The following is a 10,454-nucleotide window of genomic DNA, read 5'->3' as shown; positions in this document are numbered from 1 at the left end:
GGGTAGTGTTCATCACTTTTCTGTGGTCGGCCGGCACTGTCGGATTTCGGGTTCCGACAAAACCCTGGAGGTTCAAACACTGGGGTGCGCATGAAGATCTCCCCCCCCCCCCAGCTCACGCTCTCGCAACGATCTCAGAACCTAACTCGCCGAACCCGAAGAACAAAGGACACAGGGTTTATACTGGTTCGGGCCACCGATGTGGTGTAATACCCTACTCCAGCATGGTGTGGTGGATTGCCTCTTGGGCTGAGGATGAACAAGTACAAGGAAAGAACAGCCTCCTGAGAAGAGGTGTTCTTGGGCTCGATGAGCTTGTGTGGTTGAGGATGAAATGGATCCGGTCCAAGATGAGTTGCCTCAAGATGAGTTGGCTCCCAGATCCGTTGCCTCCTACTGTGGTGGCTACTCCTATTTATAGAGGCCCTGATCCTGTTCCCAAATATAGGCGGGAAGGGATCCAACAACGACCAAATTTGAAGGGAGACAACTAGTACAAGTTATCCTGACAAAAGGTGGTCTTCATCTGCCAAAGGCTCTGATGGTGACACCGTCCTGGGCTCTACGCACTACAAGAGGACAGAGCTTTTGTAACACCGTCTTGTGTTACTACATGCCCAAAACAATGTTACTAGCCGATATAGTAACACAATTTGAAATATGTTCCATTAGACCGTGTTACTACGCGGTGTCAACTGTCACACATAATAATTGTTACCATATATCAAATGGTGTGTTACAATTACATTGCAGTAACATGTGTATTATGTGTTACCAAACACACCAGTAACACATTTTTGTACTTATAGTAACACCATTAGTAACATATTTGCATAGACGCGGAACATTGGTGGTAACATGTTTCTGTAACAATAGTAACACAACTGGTAACACATTTTTCTAGCATGGGAACATCACTAGTAACATAACATCCAAATATCGTAATACTATAATTAGTTGTCAACTACTCTAATAACAAATTTTGTAACTATAGTAACACCATCGGTAACACTACTATATCAATATGGTAACATAATTAATGTATTTGTTTTTTATTATTACCCACCAAATTTGAACCCATTTTATGGAATAATGCAATTGCGTAAATAGTTAATCATTTTACTATTATGCTTGGCAGGATCAAAATGATATGAAACTGAAGCACAACACATCTAGAAATTCATATGAAGATATTTATTACGAATAACCAAGAGTGTATGATACATATGCATTACAATAAATATATCAGTCATATCATTTTGAGCAGAGAAAACATAACTATCGAGAATATTACACCATAGCATTTGCATCAATTTGACAAAAGAAAAAATATTGTGGATGATATTACATTTTTCAATCTATCAATGTAAACTACGACTATTGGTAGCTAAAATCTTCAAATTTTATTTGCTTCTTGATCCAAGAATTCAGCTTCAACTCAATTATCCTTCTCTCGTATCTGTAAAAGAAAATTACACCTTAGATATATGTGATTAAATGTACACAAATATGATTTCAGAATGTGGAAGAGAAGATTTTAACTTACAAAAGCTGAAGGCCATGCAATTAAGTATCCTAAAGTGAAAGCCTCACCAATTGTCTTGCAACTCAATCCCTTACCAACTCCTCATTATCAAGAATAGGTTGATATATGCGCACAATGGCAAATTCAACACCTAATTCAATGCCACCAGGCTTAGTTCTTTGATCAATACTCCAAATAGTACCATACGCAACATTTTGCTTGTTGGGATATGTTGAAGTCTTTAAAACTACTTTGGAAACAGTCTATATTACCATCAATATTAGCATTCAATGACAATGATAATATGATTTGTAATTTGCATGAATAATATGAGATCTTTAGAATGTCAGCCCAATAAGGTGCCCCCAAAACTAAATAAATTGGACCCGACATCAATGTCTAATACCCAAGGTCACCTCGCTTGCTCATGCTTGGTTAAATATATCCTTCACTTGCATACAGCAGATTGAGCAAAATTTGTAACAAAATCCATTTTCGAGCAGGCATGATAATGTGGTATGGGTTGCGAATTTGGGTGTAGTAAACTATGCCCCTTGGTGAATCTTTACCTTGATGGAAGAAGTACACCTTCTTTTTGAGCTAGCTGGGTCTGGGTGTTCAGTTCTATTCCCCTGCTGGTTCTGTGTTGAAACAGATTCACCTGTAAGATCCCTCATTTCCCTCACCTACCAAGAGACAATAATATTAGATGGAATGATATTCATATCTTGAAGATACAGAAAGCTACAACTTCAAAACCCAAAAGCACACAAAAATTACCTCTGGCACAGAATCAATAACAAGGTCTTGTGGCGATGATGAATTTTGTTGAATTTGTAATTGGTTGACATCATGGTCGCCAACCTAGTTACATGACACAACAATGGTAAGCAAGCAACCATTTTATATTCTATCATTGTGACATGAGTAAGAGTAACTATAGGCATAACCTCATCATGGATCTTTCTAAAATTCTGGCTTCCTAATTTGCATCTTCATAGTGCAGGTATATGGTCAGCATGTCCATCACCTACATATATATATATGTCAATTGAACCATTACAAATAAAGACAAATTAACTAATGACATAACAAGGACAATTTTATTTGCCGATAGACATGAATTCGTAGCAGATAAATGAGGGAAGGAGAAAGGAGAATCCACCTAGGACAAGAATGTAGTCTCGGACAGGGAAATCAAGCAATACAAGTTGTGGAAGTCCCCTCGGCAATTTGGGTCCCAAAACCGATGAAACCTACCAAAAGAAACATGTGAATGTAGAGGGCAGAGAAGTACACAGTAGCATGTCAATGCACTATCAGCTTATCATAACTCAAAATAGAGAGAGGAGGTACAAGACCATGCACTATTAGCTTATCATAACCCACACTCAGATATAACGCTGTCGACATATGGATTCAGGACAGGTTTAAGTTGAAAACTGTACAGATTATGCAAACTGAGCAGTATTCAAGCAACGGATAAGATTCTGTTAAGAACTACTCGTATGTGATAGTAGAGCAGCAACATGTTGCCTCATGTGACATCCCAATAAGTCAAGAAGCAGCAGCCAAGGTTTATTCTAAGTCAAACTTCTTCACGTTTGAGTTTGTAAAAAATATATCACTATTTGGAACACTAGATTAGTTTATACTTTTATTAGAATCTTTAGAAAATATTCACACTATGTATAGTTTATTTTGCAGATCTTGCCATATTTCTCTATAAATTTACCAAATTTAAACAAGTTTCACCTAGAACGCCCTAGAAGAAGTGTAGAACATGCACCTACATATCAATGGATCGATCTGATTGATGGATTAAGCACTGGCCCAACACAAAATTATAGCCAGCCACAACCGTACACGGTTTATGGGCTTATCTACATCAGTGAAGGTTTAATTACTTGTCTACGTACGGGCTAATTATGCAATTAGCTGCGGCCATTAGCATATATAGTACACACTGTCTGCTACGAATCGTTAGGGGGGCTAGCGAGTGGCAGGGGTCTAACCCTGATTGCCCCTTCGTCTCCGCCCCTGCATCTATATAGTGGTGTTCGTAGCAGTCAGATCAGGGAAGGGGTGGGCATTCAGATCCATACCAGCCAAGAGATCGTACTCCTTGAGGATGTAGGTGTCGGAGCTGAAGACCGACGAAGCCGTCGCCGCAACGATCCAAACGGCGGCGAGGCAGATCAAGGAAGCGGCGGCGAGGCAGCTCGAGGAAGCGGCGCCGAGGCAGGTCGAGGAAGCGGCAGATCGATACGAGGTGGAGGTGGGGTAGAGGTGGGGGGGGTGTAGGTGGCGGCCGCGCTGGGCGCTGGAGGGGCGGCGTGCTGGGCGTTGGACCGCGGCGTGGTAGCCGCCGAATGGGGGCTGGGCTGGATGTAGATGCGTTTGAGTACCATTTATTTAGCGTTTTCTAGTTAACTGGAGGGAAAAGTAAGCGCGAAAATTAAAGCTTTTGCGCCAGAATTAATTTTCACCATCGAGAACTAGAGGGAAATTTGGAACTATTTTTTATCCAGGAAAACTGGACGGAAATTGTTTTGGAAGAACTGTGACATTGTTACATATATTTATTTGTTTGGCATGGAAATTTTCCAAAAAGTGTTTGTGGCATGGAAAATTAGAGCCATATTTTATTTTTATTTATTAATGATTGAAAGGAAAATTGGATACATCTAAATAGTAAGGACTTTATAAAATTGATTTACGTAACATGTGCTAAATAACCTATAACACGGTTTTCCTAGGCTAACTAGTTGATATAAAAAAATCATTGATCTTGAAGCTTCGACGGGCCTTGGAGGATGTTGTGATCGGCAGATCCCCGATGTTGGGATGATGGACGTGCTGGTGTTGTCATGAACATTGGCGATCAGCTGATAGATCTCGCTCCTGGTCGGTTGCCTTGACCAAGATCACATCATTCCCACACGACTTCCCGTGGAAGGTACGACCGACGTGGGAGAAAACTGCGACCGACAATGCTAGAAGCTGCGACCGGCCCGGAACATGTTATGACCAGCGAGGCCGGCGACTTTTGATCGGTACTAATAGCGCAGACGGTGGTGCTACAAAGTGACGACGACAATATGCGTCAGTTGCAACCAACTGCCGACGGTGTTGTAACAATATATTCGAGAGGCTGGCACATTAATCTAGTATCTTCCTTCCTTCCACCTCCATGACGACAGAGAATAAGGGGAGGGTATCCCAACTACACCCAGGGTTTAAAACCGACCGTACTCGCAGTTGTACCAGAAAAAGGAAACCTATGACCTCGATGGTTGGTTAAAGAAACACATTGTAATTCGACCAACTGATCTCGCTCCTGATCGATCGCCTCAACCAAGATCGTGTCATTCCCGCACGACTGCCCAGGGAAGCTTCGACCGATGTGGGAGAAAGCTACAACTGTCAATGATAGAAACTGCGACCGACCCGGGAGCATGTTGTGACCAGGAAGGTCGGAAACTTCTGATTGGTGCTGAGAACGCATGCGGTGGTAGTACAAAGTGGCGACGACGAGGTGCGTTAGGTACGACCGACCACCAACAGTGTTCTAACGGCAAATCTGAGAGGCTGGCACATCAATCTAGTTCCCTCCTTCCTTCCACCTCCATGGCGATAGAAAATAAGGGGAGGGTATCTCAGCTACACCCATGGTTCAAAAAACTGACTGTACTTGCGGTCAAACCAAAAAAAGTAAACCTACAATCTCGATGGTTGGTTAAAGAAAAACATTGTAATTCTGCCTAGGACGTTAACTGATTGACTTTACACCAGTCAAACCGAGTCCATGAACGTGGAGATACGCAACTGATGAGCCTTCGCTGAAGGGAGGGGCAAATGGGCCGGCCCAGCTGATGAGTTCTAATGATAGTCACAACCAGATAGTTGAAGTATCGAACTTATTTTGAAAATTATCAAAAAATAGAAATTGAACAATTTGTAAAATTCCGTTGAACATTTTATTAATGTACGACGAACATTTTTGATAATGATGAATTTTTTAATACATGGTGAACATATATGAAAAAATGAGTATATACATTGAGCAATTTTTTAATACGCATTGAATATTTCTATACTACTATATAGTGTACCAGTTTTGAATTGGATCTGGAGCATCAATCATAACTGTTGGTGTGCTAAATCTAACGGCTGACAGCAATGGGATTCGTGATGAACAGTAGAACGTAACAACCTCCACAATGTTCTGGAACTATCGCCTCCCACTTCCCAGAAAAGAGGCCCAATACGTGATACATCTTGGGCCATGTTGCAGATTGGAGGACGTGCTAAGCCCAAGGCAGAATTTGCAAATTCTTCTCCGTGTCATGAGGCTGGGCTTCCATACTCTACATCAGCAATACTTGCTAAATTGCCTAAAAAAAGCAATACTTACATTGGGCAAGTTTCTCAAAAAAAACAAAAAACAAATGTCAGACGTGTATTGCACGTGTAAGCGTGGTGTCCTGGACAGGGGAAAAAACAAAACTGATACGTAGTATATAAAAGTTACTATTCATACTTTTTGGACTTGTGGTTTTTTATTGCTGAGGATACCACGACAGTCATTCCCCCGTGAAACTTTTTACACGAGTATTATGCTAGGTCGTGTTAGTTAAATAAATTCAGAAAATTTTGAATCTTTATGTTTTTTAATTGTTTTTTCAATTCGGATGCATTGGCCGCCATGTTCCAAAGATCCGCACTGACATAACATTTTCCACAATATACACTCAAAGAAAGGGAGTAAAAAATATGTTGAACAATTCTCGAATACACATTGGAATTTGTTTGTGGTAATATACACATAACAAATTCAAAAAACACAGTGAACATTTTTATATTCGGCGAACAATTTCTAATACATGCAATGAACATTGTATAAAAAAACATTGTATAAGACACGAAAAAGGAAATTAAAAAGGAAAATAAAATAAATAGAAACCGAAACAAAACAAAACAAAATAAACAGAAAAGAAGTGAACCGCGTAGCGACCGTAGGCCAGCCCAAATTGTGGCGTCGGCAGCTCAAGCTTCAGGAAGACCCACCCTATTAGACGCTTCAGGCGCCCGTTACCAGTGTTTTCACAAAACAGGCGCCTGAAGCGCCCCCGTGTTGGGCCGGCCCATCTACGGTTTGTTTTCATGGTCTTAATTCGCAAAAAAGTGCCACGTTTGAGAATCGAGCAAGCGACTTCGCTCCGGGTACGCCGGTGTAACCACCAGGCCACCCCGTTCGGATCAAAAATTTAAATTTTCATCACTTTAATGTGTTTTTTATTTTTTTTCTCTTTTTCCTGGTTCGATGATTTTTCTCAAATGCGTCAACATTTCTTTAAGTCGATGAACTTTTCCAAAATTTGATTAACATTTTATAAATTGATGACCATTTTTTGAAAACCCATGCTTTTTTTAATTTTGATGCTTTTCTAATTTAGATGAATTTTTTTAAAATTATGAGATTTCTACAAAATCCATGAACTTTTTTGAATTTCGATGAACTATTTTTCAAATTCAACGAACCTTCCTTAAACTCGGTGCACTTTTTTTAAATGGATATTTTTTCAAAATTAATGAACTTTTTCCATTTTCGAACTTTTTTTAGAACTCATAGTTTTTTTGGGAATTTCGTTTCAAATAATTAATTCTGGATTTATAATGTATCTTTTTTTACGGTAACGATTTATAATATATCTCTAGGAGAAGGGTCAAATAGGCCTCGTTTCTAAAGTGGACTAGCTTGGCAGCTTGGTGTGGTGGTTCAGATGTTATTTACTCTTCATTTAGGTTAGCACCAACTAGCGCTTATAGTGCCGAATAAGAGTTCCCAAAGCTTCAACGAAGCCACGGCTATTTGACGCTTGTGGGCGTCAGATAGGATTTGCCTCTTTCTAGTTCGCCCCCTCCTGATCACAAATTGCAAGCCCAATTGGTATTGGGTTGTTGGGCATGCGGCGGCTCAAGGTCAATGGTCCTATTCCTAGTTTCACATGATTTTTTTATTTCCCTAGAAGAACATTTTTTTTATAATTTACTAGTTTTCCCCCAAAAGGCCGACATACTTAAAAACCTAGACGAGGCCTTGGTTCCCTTTTTCGGTCAGACCGCCGGTCCTGTTCTTAAAACCATGTTCAAATTTAAGCTCTTGTTTGATGTTAATCTTCCACTCTTGTGAGTATTGACGTCAAATACTTAATTTCATATGATCATTTCAAGGTGTGCATTTTGCATTTATGGTCGCTGAGTCATCCTTAAATTCTACCGTCCTGATGGTCTTGGTCTTGTTGCATCGATATGGAAATCTTTGCCTGATGCCTCGGGACTCCTCGCCTGCGCCTGCCCCTTTAGCACCAAAAAGGAAACGAGGACACTACGCGCGCTGGCGCCCGCCTGGTGCCCGCCTGGCTTTGGTAGTCATGGCTTGCGTCACAAGAACCTCGCGAGGTGCCCCTCACCTTGATCTCTCCGCCCCTCGCGAGCCAGCCTAGTGAGGCTGCCCCCGAGGAGGTCTTGCGTCGTCTGCCTAGCAAGGCTTGGCCCCTCGCGAGGGTCTTGAGTGTTTGCTGGTGAAGATGGGCCGTACAGGCCCGCTGGTGGAACCACACCGTGGGCCGTACGCAGGCAAGTCTAGGGACCCTCGTTCCCAAGACACCGACAATAGCCCCCGGGGCCAAGGCGCGCTCAGACTTGACTTCAAGGCGAAGCCAAGGGGCAAGTACGGAGCGCCGCGGGCCCCAACATCTTGTGGCCTTGGTTGACGTGTGGCGACTGATGGGGCGTGGGGGTCTCCGCTTCTCCACGCTCCCTCGGCAATTGCCCGTCTTGACGAGTCCTTGATGCATGCAAAGAAAACCATCATTACCTGTGATCATGGGGGTCACCGGTTGGCCTTCTCCTGCTATAAATGAGGAGGGGGCAGAGCCCCCGTCGCCCATCTCTTCCTGTTCCGCCCGCTTCTCCTTCCTTGCTTCATTGCTAGCAGCGACACCCATGGCGCCGATTGATACATCTCCAACGTATCAATAATTTTTTATTGTTCCATGCTATTATATTATCCATCTTGGATGTTTTATATAAACTTATATGCTATTTTATATGATTTTTGGGACTAACCTATTAACCTAGAGCCCAGTGCTAGTTTCTGTTATCTCCTTGTTTTGAGTTTTACAGAAAAGGAATACCAAACGGAGTCTAATTGACGTGCCAATTTTTGATGATTTTTAATGGACCAAAAGAAGCCCCCGAAGTAAAAGAATTGGGCCAGAAGAGTCCCGAGCCATCCACGAGAGTGGAGGGAGAGCCCAACCCCCCTGGGCTCACACCCTATCTCATGGATGACTCGGAGACCCCCTGACGTGAGACCGGCGCTAAAAAATCCTATAAATACAGAAACCCTCGAAAAGAAACCTAGATCGGGAGTTCCGCCGCCGCAAGCCTCTATAGCCACCAAAAACCAATCGGGACCCTATTCCGGCACCCTGCTGGAGGGGGGATCCATCACTAGTGGCCATCTTCATCATCCCGGCGCTCTCCATGACGAGGAGGGAGTAGTTCACCCTCGGGGCTGAGGGTATGTACCAGTAGCTATGTGTTTGATCTCTCTCTCTCTCTCTCTCTCTCTCTCTCTCTCTCTCTCTCGCTCGCTCTCTCGTGTTCTTGATATGGCACGATCTTGTTGTACCGCGAGCTTTGCTATTATAGTTGGATCTTATGATGTTTCTCCCCCTCTATCTCCTTGTGATTAATTGAGTTTTCCCTTTGAAGTTATCTTATCGGATTGAGTCTTCAAGGATTTGAGAACAGTTGATGTATGTCTTGCGTTAGCTTATCTGTGGTGACAATGGGATATTCACGTGATCTACTTGACGTATGTTTTGGTGATCAACTTGCGGGTTTAGTGACCTTGTGAACTTATGCATAGGGGTTGGCATACATTTTCGTCTTGACTCTCTGGTAGAAACTTTGGGGCACTCTTTGAAGTTCTTTGTGTTGGTTGAATAGATGAATCTGAGATTGTGTGATGCATATTGTATAATCATACCCGCGGATACTTGAGGTGACATTGGAGTATCTAGGTGACATTAGGGTTTTGGTTGATTTCTGTCTTAAGGTGTTATTTTACTACAAACTCTAGGGTTGTTTGTGACACTTATAGGAATAGCCCAATGGATTGATCGGAAAGAATAACTTTGAGGTGGTTTCGTACCCTACAATAATCTCTTCGTTTGTTCTCCGCTATTATTGACTTTGGAGTGACTCTTTGTTGCATGTTGAGGGATAGTTATATGATCTAATTATGTTATTATTGTTGAGAGAACTTGCACTAGTGAAAGTATAAACCCTAGGCCTTGTTTCAACACATTGCAATACCATTTGTGCTCATCATTAGTTACCTTTCTGTTTTTATATTTTCAGATTAGAAAAACCTATATCTACCATCTATATTGCACTTGTATCACCATCTATTTACCGAACTAGTGCACCTATACAATTTACCATTGTATTGGGTGTGTTGGGGACACAAGAGACTCTTTGTTATTTGGTTGCAGGGTTGTTTGAGAGAGACCATCTTCATCCTATGCCTCCCAAGAATTGATAAACCTTAGGTCATCCACTTGAGGGAATTTTGCTACTGTCCTACAAACCTCTGCACTTGGAGGCCCAACAATGTCTACAAGAAGAAGGTTGCGTAGTAGACATCAAGCTCTTTTCTGGCGCCGTTGCCGAGGAGGCGAGTGCTTGAAGGTATATCTTTTGATCTTGCAATCGAATCTTTTAGTTTCTTGTTTTATCACTAGTTTAGTTTATAAAAGAAAACTACAAAAAATGGAATTGAGATTGCCTCATATGCTTCATCTTTTTAATGTATTTCGTGAAAATAAGGATTCCAATAATTGTGCCAAAGTGT

The 10,454-nt window shown here is 41.8% G+C and overlaps 1 long non-coding RNA gene across 1 annotated transcript; it reads right to left on the bottom strand.

Annotated features, from left to right (window-relative positions):
* Positions 1 to 2,099: 2,099 nt before the first annotated feature.
* Positions 2,100 to 2,516, bottom strand: LOC119298688. Its single transcript, XR_005145911.1, has 3 exons — positions 2,476 to 2,516; positions 2,306 to 2,389; positions 2,100 to 2,211 (listed from the first exon to the last, which is right to left on the bottom strand). It is a non-coding gene; the product is annotated as an uncharacterized LOC119298688 (long non-coding RNA).
* Between the last annotated feature and the right edge of the window lie 7,938 nt (positions 2,517 to 10,454).

This window comes from Triticum dicoccoides, chromosome 5A (assembly GCF_002162155.2).
Source record: "Triticum dicoccoides isolate Atlit2015 ecotype Zavitan chromosome 5A, WEW_v2.0, whole genome shotgun sequence".
NCBI lineage: Eukaryota > Viridiplantae > Streptophyta > Magnoliopsida > Poales > Poaceae > Triticum > Triticum dicoccoides.
The sequence above is the reverse complement of the archived record's forward strand: the minus strand, read 5'-3'. Positions and strand labels throughout refer to the sequence as shown.